We start from the raw sequence: 11,307 nt of genomic DNA, 5'->3' as shown, positions 1-11,307 counted from the left end.
ACAAGAACGGGTACGTTACGAGTGGGATACACGCTACGCGTCCGAGGGGGAGTTCTCCTTGGCTTTGTCCCTCTACGGCCAGCCGGTACGCGGCAGTCCCTTCCGGCTGCAAGCGGTCAAGCCCTCGGACTGCTGCATCTGCCGGACGAACGCTGAAGAGGAGGCTGAAGAGTCTGGCGGACAAGTGGGGCGTCATGCAGACAGAAGTCTGTGAGGAGACCCTCCAGGCATGTTCAGCACTAAAAGAAGGAAAACCCCATCGAGGATGAACTCATCCACAGAGTCGTAAGACAAAACCACATTCTAAACACGTACACCACCACCTGGTCATCACCCTAAACACCACCACAACCACCACCTGGTCATCCCCTAACACTCACCACAACCACACCTGTCATCCCCTAGACACTGCACCACAACCACCACCTGGTCATCCCCTAACCACCCCCGGTCACCCCACACACACACCACCTGGTCATCCCTAACACTCCCTACCACCACATACCACTCACACCACCACCTGCGTGCCCCATCCACCTACCAACACTACCAACCACCACCTGGTCATCCGCCCCTAACCAACAACCACCACCTGGTCATTCCCCTAACACTACCACTACCACCACCTGGTCTCCTCCAGTCCACCTAACACTACCACCACACACCACCTGGTCATCCCTAACACTTACCACAACCACCACTGGTCATCCCCAACACTACCACCAACCACCAGCTGGTCAGTCCCCTAACACTACCACCACACCACCTGGTCATCACCCTAACACTACCACACCACCAACCTGGTCATCCACTAACACTACCACAAACACCACCTGGTCATCCCTAACACTACCACAACCACCACCTGTGCATCCCCTAACACTACCACAACCACCACCTGGTCATCCCCTAACACTACCACACCCACCACCTGGTCATCACCCTAACACTACCACAACCACCACCTGGTCTCCCCTAACACTACCACAACCACACCAGCCTCGTCATCCCTAACACTACCACAAACCCACCAGCTGTCATCCCCTAACACTACCCACCACCACCTGGTCATCACCTAACACTACCACAACCACCACCTGGTCATCCACCTAACACTACCACTACCACCCACTGTCATCCCATTGTGCTTCCTGCGTTTCGTTGACGTTGGTTGTTGTTGTTGTGTAACTCGAAGCTGTCTGTGAGAGACAGAAACACAGCCAGAAAGAAGGAGCAGGGCTTGTTTCATGTGTTATTCCTACACTATTCTCTCCATGATAATGAAGCATGTATAAAGTGATGGTAGAGATGTGACTGTGTGTGTGTGTGTGTGTGTGTTGTTTACCTGTGTCTAGGTACGCGAGGGAGGAGAAGGGAGAGTTTACCAACCTGCAGGGATCTCAGCCTCCAGCAACGGCAGAGTGGTGGTAGCAGACAGTAACAACCCGGTATACAGGTATGGAGAACCAGATAGTAACAACCAGTGTAAACAGGTAGGAGACCAGATAGGAAACAACCAGTGTAAACAGGTAGGAACCAGATAGTAGTAACAACCAGTGTATACAGGTAGAGACCAGATAGTAACAACCAGTGTAAACAGGTAGGAGACCAGATAGTAACAACCATTAAACAGGTAGGAGACCAGATAGTAACAAACCAGTGTAAACAGTAGGAGACCAGATAGTAACAACCAGTGTAAACAGGTAGGAGACCAGATAGTAACAACCAGTGTAAAACAGGTAGGAGACCAGATAGGAACAACCAGTGTAAACAGGTAGGAGACCAGATAGTAACAACCAGTGTATAAAAGGTAGGAACCAGATAGTAACAACCAGTGTAAACAGGTAGGAGACCAGATAGTAACAACCAGTGTAAACAGGTAGAGACCAGATAGTAACAAACCAGTGTAAACAGGTAGGAGACCAGATAGTAACAACCAGTGTAAACAGGTAGGAGACCAGATAGTAACAACCAGTGTAAACAGGTAGGAGACCAGATAGTAAAACCAGTGTAAACAGGTAGGAGACCAGATAGTAACAACCAGTGTAAACAGGTAGAGACCAGATAGTAACAACAGTGTAAACAGGTAGGAGACCAGATAGTAACAACCAGTGTAAACAGGTAGGAGACCAGATAGTAACAACCAGTGTAAAACAGGTAGGAGACCAGATAGTAACAACAGTGTAAACAGTAGGAGACGTAGATAGTAACAACCAGTGTAAACAGGTAGGAGACCAGATAGTAACAACCAGTGTAAACAGGTAGGAGACCAGATAGTAACAACCAGTGTAAACAGATAGGAGACCATCCATAGAACACAGGAGAGGGAAAGGTAATGTGGTATACTACTTAGGGCATTCTAAGAGGTAGACCAGCTAGACCTATAACGAAACCTTACCCTAAACACTCATTTTGATATTTAAGTCTCACTTCTGTGTCTGTCGTCCCACCCTGTCGACAGGTGTTCTCCAATGACGGGCAATTCAAAATGAGGTTTGGGGTCAGAGGTCGGTCGCCGGGGCAACTGCAGAGACCCACGGGCGTTACCGTGGATATGAACGGTGACATCATCGTGGCCGACTACGACAACCGATGGGTCAGCATCTTCTCCTCCGATGGGAAGTTCAAGGTAAGAGGTCAGAGGTCACGAGGTCATCAGAGGTCACGAGGTCATCAGAGGTCACGAGGTCATCAGAGGTCATGAGATTCCCTCTCTAATTTTAAAGCTAGAATTCTTAGTTGCTACATAATTTTTTTAAAACTTATAAATGATTGATATATAGCCATTGATTCTTGACGTATATAACGTTGAAATGCCTCAGGAGCTTAGTTCAACTGTCATTTCCCATCAGAACCCAAAATAAAAGCTTGTTTTACTCCATTGTTTGTAAACAAAGTAAATGTAAACAAACAACAAATAGCCTCTAAAGATGGTTAAAACTATCATTTTGATATCATGGATGATCAGTCCTTGCATCCATAGCTCTGTCTATGAATTTGACAGTGGTCACATTATTCCAGGCCCGTCCCTCAGCTACGTACCAAAACTGAGGCTTGGTGACCGCTTTGTTATTTTACTAAGGATTCTGGGTAAGACACACCTTAAATGAATGACAGCCGTTCTATTGACTCTAACCACAAAAACATTGGCTGTAAATTCCTGTTACTTTCCTGACAATTCTACATGTTGAATCACCTCCTCCTTCTCCCACTCAGAATAAGATCGGGGCGGGGCGTCTCTTGGGCCCTAAGGGTGTGGCGGTGGACAGGAACGGACACATCATCGCCGTGGACAACAAGGCGTGCTGCGTCTTCATCTTCCAGTCTAACGGGAAGCTGGTCACCAAGTTTGGCGCCAGGGGGACGTCCGAGAGACAGTTTGCAGGTAAGGGGGTGGAGCCTAGAATGTTCAGCGATGTGAAACGTTCGGATAGCAATGCGCTGAGTTTACAGCYGACACTATTTCCTATTCTCGCYGATCTAGGATCAGTGTTGCCTTTCAGATCATAATGAATAAGACGGACAGATTGGGACCCRATCCTAGATCAGCACTCCTACTTTGAGATGCTTTGTGGATACGGGCCCRGGTCCTCCCTGTCCATGTAATCTCATTCATCTGGATGTAAAAAAGGCAAAACTGATCCTAGATCAGCACTCCTACTTTGAGATGCTTTGTGGATACGGGCCCAGGTCCTCCCTGTCCATGTAATCTCATTCATCTGGACGTAAAAAAGGCAAAACTGATCCTAGATCAGCACTCCTAYTTTGAGAYGCTTGGTGCATACTGTTCTACACAACCCATTAGTATCTGATTGTTGTGAAACGTTCCTCCCGAACACGACCCATGTTCAGATTGACCTGATCTGACACACGTGCAGGAGCCAAGATGGCCGCCAGGACCCTGGTTGCCATTGGAAACCATTTCATCCCACAGATCCTCTCTGTTCTTCTAGTTGTTTAGTCTTTCATCTCTGACTCTACCTTTTCGTTTGTTTGTTTCTTGTTCTTTTTTTCTCTCCCTTTGTTTCTGTTCTAGAAAAAAGTGGTGCACATTTAAATAGATCTGGCCCAGTGTTCAGTAAGTATCGAGTGTTTCCCCGCCCCTTACCCAGAGTGCACTATTCTGTCTCACCTGCATCTCCTGCCCTGATGTTGTGTGCCCTGGAAATTGTATCTGAAATCTTCCCAGATCACTCTGTGCCTGAGATATGTAAAAACATAACAAAAGATTGATACATATGTCATCGTAATATCATGATCATTACAATCATTGTTGTTCGAACTGTGTTTAATGTAATGCTCTGTAATGTACAGTAATGCATAAGATGAATGAGCTGGAATTTAATGAAATTGATTAGATACTAACCCATTTTTGAATTGTTTGCTCTTAAATTTTACATCCTTAGACATTTCAAAACACCTGAATAATGAATTCAATTAAAATCGGTAGCACTGAAAATGAGTGATTAAACCATAGAGATAGATAGAGATCTCATCTTTGTATCTATGCCATCATGGCATCTCAATTTTAAAGTAGTCTATTGTCTTCTTCTTTTTTGTCTGGAAAAAAAAGTGTAAAGCTAATATTGGTGATTTACCACCACCTGTTGTGTTGGAGTCGTGAACCAACTCTTGTGTCATTCATCTATTGTGGCCTCTAGATGGCAGTGATAAAGCTTTAAGCCGTCGGCAACCCAAGCCCTTTACCAACCATAGGCAACCCAATTTAAAGAATACAATGCTTTCTGATAATTGGCTGATTGCTACCAACCCATAGGAATCCCCACCCAGTTGATTACTTTAAAATGCTAGAAGCCCTCAATGGCAAACTCTATGCTAAAACCAGTTATAACCATCTAGAGATCTCTATCGATCTCTGGATCAAATTTATGTAATCACTCTGATCGGTTCATTTGTACATTTATAATTAGTAGGTTTTGTTATCTGTTTTTGTACTTTTCTTGTGTTGTGGCTTATATAAACGCCTACCTTCACACTGTTATTTTTTGTAGTTTTTTCTTTTTCTATTGTTGTTTATCACTTATTTTCTTTGGTGCAAATAAATTAAACCTAAAAAAAATCAAACCAGTATTTTAGAGGACATTAGTCATGCTAACATGAATCACGTTCTTTCTGTCTCTCTCTGTCTCTTTGTCTCTCTCTTTCTCTCTCTCCCCCAGGTCCACACTTTGTTGCGGTGAACAACAAGAATGAAATCGTTGTCACAGATTTCCACAATCATTCTGTAAAGGTAAGTCAAACCTTTATGCTGTGATCAAGGAAAGAGGGAATGAAAAAAAAAAAAAAAAATGCTTTATTCATTTGAAAATATATAGTTGTGTGACGAAGTGGATCTATGCCCACTCCAACGCGCACACAGTCTAATCTGTCATTATGTTAAAGGGTGTTCTATTTCCCATATGCATCTGACATTTCTTTCTAAAAGCATTACATTGTCCATGACTATATTATCCTTTAGCTCCTTTGTTAGCAATTAGCTACAGTTCATAGTGATTTGTTAACAATAAGATACAGTTCATAGTGTTTTAGACAGTGTATTGTGGAATGTGGTTATTATTATTATTTGTATTTGCCCAGTCTTTGTGTTATACTGTATGTTGCCATGCTTATTTGTTCCAGGAAGTGCCCTTGGTACATATAGGCTTGTTTTAGGTCCCCATTCAGTTCTGTTTTGGAGAATAGACTGGGGAGGCTGCTTGTTAAGGCAGGGGCACAACTTTGGCATTAGAATTGGAGGGGACATACAGTCTACCCGACCGCTCTGAGGCGTCCGCATGGTCCTAAAGCACATCGTTGCCTAGTTTTGTATCACATTCCAATGATAAAACTGGGGAAAACAAACATGCAATTTCAGAATGTGGGGGAGAGCACCCCTGAGTTGCACCCCTGAGTTGCACCCCTGAGTTATGGTAGCAATGGGGTAAACATGCTTTTTTATACATTTATTTTTGATTTATTTAACCAGGTAGAACAGTTGAGAACAAGTTCTCATTTACAACTGTGACCTGGCCAAGATTGTCACGCCCTGACCTTAGAGAGCCATTTTATTTCTCTATTCGGTTAGGTCAGGGTGTGATTTGGGTGGGCATTCTAGTTTGTATATTTCTTTGTTGGCCGGGTATGGTTCCCAATCAGAGGCAGCTGTCATTCGTTGTCTCTGATTGGGGATCATACYTASGCAGCCCTTTTTCCCACCTTCAGTTGTGGGATCTTGTCTTTGTATAGTTGCTGTTTAGCGCTACAGAGCTTTACGTTCGTTTATATTTTGGTGTTTTTTGGTGTTCATTTAATAAAGTACGATGAACACTTTCCACGCTGCGCTTTGGTCTCATTCAATTGACGACGGACGTAACAAAGATAAAGCAAAGCAGTGCAACAAAAACAACAACACAGAGTTACACATAAAGAAATGTACAGTCAATAACACAATAGAAAAGGAAAATAGAAGCATCTATGTACAGTGTAGGTAGGTAGGCAAATTGCTGCAGGGGCAAGTTGGGCAAGTTGCTGCAGGGGGTGCTGAGATGTTGGCTGTGGGGTGGGGGGTAGCCAGGTGGAAAGCATGGCCAGCCGTAGGAAAATGCTTATTGAAATGATTGATTATCATAGATTTATCGGTGGTGATAGTGTTTCCTATCCTCAGTGCAGTGGACAGCTGGGAGGAGGTGTTCTTATTCTCCATGGACTTTACAGTGTCCCAAAACTTTTGGAATTAGTGCTACAGGAAGCACATTTCTGTTTGAAAAAGCTAGCCTTAGCTTTCCTAACTGACTGAGTATATTGGTTCCTGACTTCCCTGAAAAGTTGCATATCGCGAGGGGCTATTCGATGCTAATGCAGAACGCCACAGGATATTTTTGTGCTGGTCAAGTGCAATCAAGTCTAGGGTGAACCAAGGGCTATATCTGTTCTTAGTTCTACATTTTGTTGAATGGGGCATTCTTATTTAAAATGGAGAGGAAAACACTTTGGAAGAGCATCTAGGCATCCTCTACGGACAGGATGAGGTCAATATCCTTCCAGGACACCCGGGCCAGGTCCTGCTCGCTGAAGTGTTTTTTAGGGAGCGTTTGACAGTGATGAGGGGTGGTCGTTTGACCGCGGACCCATTACGCACGCAGGCTTGAGGTTGTTTTGTTGTTTTGTATTGAATCAAGTAACTCTTTTGTCTAAGTGTATTTTGTAAATAACTTTGCCGGCTATAACTGTTAGGAGAATTAAGTTCTCATGTTCTTTAACGAATTCAATTAAATGACTCAGTCTGCTATATCAGGATTTGTAGGATACTGATAGAAATAAAAACAGACAGAGGCCCAGTCTACAATAGTCAAATGTTTATTTACGGGAACGTTCTGCCTATCATTTCCTGTACATTGGTCTATATACCTCACATTTCGTCATAAATGTCCCTCCTCCTCTCAGAAACAATGACAATATAGTTCACAAGTCTTCCTGTCATACATTGTCTGCCACCTGTTATACAATCTACTACAAGCCCAAGGTCTCTCCCCTCCCTGGGTGAGGACAGAATGTCCTGTAAGGAACACAGTAGTAGAGCTTGTCTGTCGATAGCTCCTCTCATCTCATACATTGTCTCACACTTGCACCCTGCTTTCATACTAAAAAGGAACAAAAAGTCCTTGTCCTAATTCTGACTAAAACTACACACATCAGATTTATAGAGGTATGATTCTAATAAATTTCATACAATCATACAATGACAGRGTAGTTTTACGTTAAATGTATATATCATTTAGTCATTATTCATAAAAATCCAATAACAATAACTAACTTTAAGCACTGTAAATAATGATGGACACTTATGAACCTGAACCTTCTGCATCTCTACGTTGCATATTCTACTGAATCTCTGCCCGTAACAAGATGTCTACCCTGCATATTCTACTGAATCTCTGCCCGTAACAAGATGTCTACCCTAGCCAAAGGTATTCTTACTGAATCTCTGCCCGTAACAAGATGTCTACCCTGCATATTCTACTGAATCTCTGCCCGTAACAAAGATGTCTACCCTGCATATTCTACTGAATCTCTGCCCGTAACAAGATGTCTACCCTGCATATTCTACGAATCTCTGCCGTAACAAGATGTCTACCCTGCATATTCTACTGAATCCTGCCCGAACAAGATGTCTACCCTCATATTCTACTGAATCTCTGCCCGTAACAAGATGTCTACCCTTCATATTCTACTGAATCTCTGCCCGTAACAAGATGTCTACCCTGCATATTCTACTGAATCTCTGCCCGTAACAAGATGTCTACCCTGCATATTCTACTGAATCTCTGCCCGTAACAAGATGTCTACCCTGCATATTCTACTGAATACTCTGCCCGTAACAAGATGTCTACCCTGCATACTCTACTGAATCTCTGCCCGTAACAAGATGTCTACCCTGCATATTCTACTGAATCTCTGCCCGTAACAAGATGTCTACCTTCATATTCTACAAGTAAACGATCCTTTCAATTCACCCCCCTCCCCACTGGTGTGACATCACAGAGGTGTGTGTGTGTCTACTCCCTGTCCCCAGGTGTACAGTGCAGACGTGAGTTCCTGTTTAAGTTTGGTTCCCATGGCGAGGGAACGGCCAGTTCAATGCCCCCACCGGAGTTGCCGTGGACACAAATGGGAACATCATCGTGGCCGACTGAGGGCACCAGCCGCATACAGGTGAGGCCACACCCACAGACACATATACAGGTGAGCACACCACAGCACCTAATACAGGTGGGCCACACCCACAGCACCTGATACAGGTGAGGCCACAACCCACATCACCTAATACAGGTGAGGCCACACCACATCACCTTAATACAGGTGAGGCCACACCCACATTACTAATACAGGGAGGCCACACCCACACACCTAATTTGGGAGATAACTCGTTGTTTCATCTTACATGTAACCTAACATCTCAGGCATGAGACGCACACAAACAATAGAGATGCATAGAGTACTCTAGTGCCAAAAGTTTTGTTTTAGCAGGGCAGCACCATTGAGGACTTTCACAATTTGAAGTAGTCAAATTGGCGGAACTTCCTATAGTTTAAGGAAGGATCACATAATTCCATGCAGGTCATCAGGAGGGATCAGCCAATGATTATACTCGGTAAACAGCATCCTGTTCCAAACAACACCCTCCAGGGGGCAGTAAATCACAACCTTGTCTTTATACCTGTTCAGGCATCACCTCCAGGGGGCAGTAAATCACCCAACCTTGTCTTTAACACCTGTTCCACACACACCTCCAGGGGCAGTAAATCACCAACTTGTCTTATACCTGTTCAGAGCAACCCTCCAGGGGCAGTAATCACCAACCTTGTCTTTAACCTGTTCAGACAACACCCTCAGGGGGCAGTAAATCCAACCTTGTCTTTAACTGTTCAGACAACACCTCCAGGGGCAGTAAATCACCAACCTTGTCTTTATACCTGTTCAGACAACACCCTCCAGGGGGCAGTAAATCACCAACCTTGTCTTTATACTGTTCAGACAACACCCTCCAGGGGGCAGTATCACCAACCTTGTCTTTACACCTGTTAAATTAACACCCTCAGGGGGCAGTAAATCACCAACCTTGTCTTTACACTGTTCCAGACAACACCCTCCGGGGCAGTAAATCACCAACCTTGTCTTTACACCTGTCAGACAACATCCTCCAGGGGCAGTACAACCTTGTCTTACACCTGTTCAGACAACACCCCTCCAGGGGGCAGTTACACCTTGTCTTTACACTGTTCAGACAACACCTCCTCCAGGGGGCAGTAAATCACCAACCTTGTCTTTACACCTGTTCAGCAACAACCCTCCAGGGGCGCAGTAATCACAACCTTGTCTTACACCTGTTCAGACAACACCCTCCTGGGGGCAGTAAATCACCAACCTTGTCTTTACACCTGTTCAGACAACACCCTCCAGGGGGCAGTAAATACCAAGCCTTGTCTTTACACGCTGTTCCAGAACACCCTCCAAGGGGGCAGTAATCAGACCAACCTTGTCTATAATACCTGTTCAGAACAACACCTCCAGGGGGCAGTAAATACCAACCTTGTCTTAGTACTGTTCAGACACACCCTCCAGGGGCAGTAAATCACCACCTTGTCGTATATATCCTGTTTCAGACAATCCTCCAGGGGGCAGTTAAATCACCACGCTTGTCTTTATCACTGTTCAGACAACACGGCTCCAGGGGGCAGTAAATCACCAACTTGTCTATATTATCCTGTTACAGAACACACCTCCAGGGGGCAGTAAATCACCACCTTGTCTATTAGCTGTTTCAGACAACATCCTCAAGGGGCGCAGCTAAATCACCAACCTTGTCTTTATACCTGTTCAGACAACACCCTCCAGGGGGCAGTAAATCACCAACCTTGTCTATATACCTGTTCAGACAACACCCTCTCCAGGGAGCAGTAAATCACCAACCTTGTCTTTACACCTGTTCAGACATCACCCTCCAGGGGGCAGTTACAACGTTGTCTTTACAACTGTTCCAACAACACCCTCCAGGGGGCAGTATGCACCCCTTTCAGTTTGTTTACCAACTCATAGAAGTAGTAGGAGAAGAAAAGTGACTGCTTAAAAATGGTGACTGCCTTAATGGCGCTGCCCGTTCTCTAACAGACACAATAATGGGACAGATGCACCGTTGTGATCTCTATAGAGATTATCCTACTACTTCTATGAGTTGGTAAACAAACTGAAAGGGTGCATACTGCCCCCTGGAGGGTGTTGTTGGAACAGGTGTAAAGCCAAGGTTGGTGATTTACTGCCACCTGGAGGGTGTTGTCTGAACAGGTGTAAAGACAAGGTTGGTGATTTACTGCCCCCTGGAGGGTGTTGTCTGAACAGGTGTAAAGACAAGGTTGTAACTGCCCCCCGCAGTGATGGAGGGGGCACTCTATGACACAAATTAAAAATTAAAGAAGCATTTCACCTGGGTCAAGATTAGCTATCCGAGTGTATGGTGAAGATGAGTTGGACTCACGCTGTCTGTCGTGACGAGGTAGCTCTGCCTGCGACTTAAAATCAGTCACCCTCAGCCCAAGAAATCAAATCAAATGTTATTGGTCACGTACACATATTTTCCAGAAGTTATTGTAGGTGCAGCGAAATGCTTATATTTCTGGCTCCAACAGTGCAGTAATACCTAACTAAATGCTTGTGTTTCTAGCTCCAACAGTGCAGTAATACCTAACTAAATGATTGTGTTTCTAGCTCCGACAGTGCAGTAATACCTAACTAAATGATTGTGTTTCTAGC

General features: G+C 44.5%; 1 pseudogene; it reads left to right on the top strand.

Annotated features, from left to right (window-relative positions):
- The window catches only part of LOC112072557 (tripartite motif-containing protein 3-like), a 70,288-nt pseudogene that overhangs the window by 54,978 nt on the left and 4,003 nt on the right, over nt 1-11,307 (top strand).

This window comes from Salvelinus sp. IW2-2015, unplaced genomic scaffold (assembly GCF_002910315.2).
Source record: "Salvelinus sp. IW2-2015 unplaced genomic scaffold, ASM291031v2 Un_scaffold1960, whole genome shotgun sequence".
Lineage (NCBI taxonomy): Eukaryota > Metazoa > Chordata > Actinopteri > Salmoniformes > Salmonidae > Salvelinus > Salvelinus sp. IW2-2015.
Note: the sequence above shows the minus strand (reverse complement) of the source record. Positions and strands in the feature narration are given on the sequence as shown.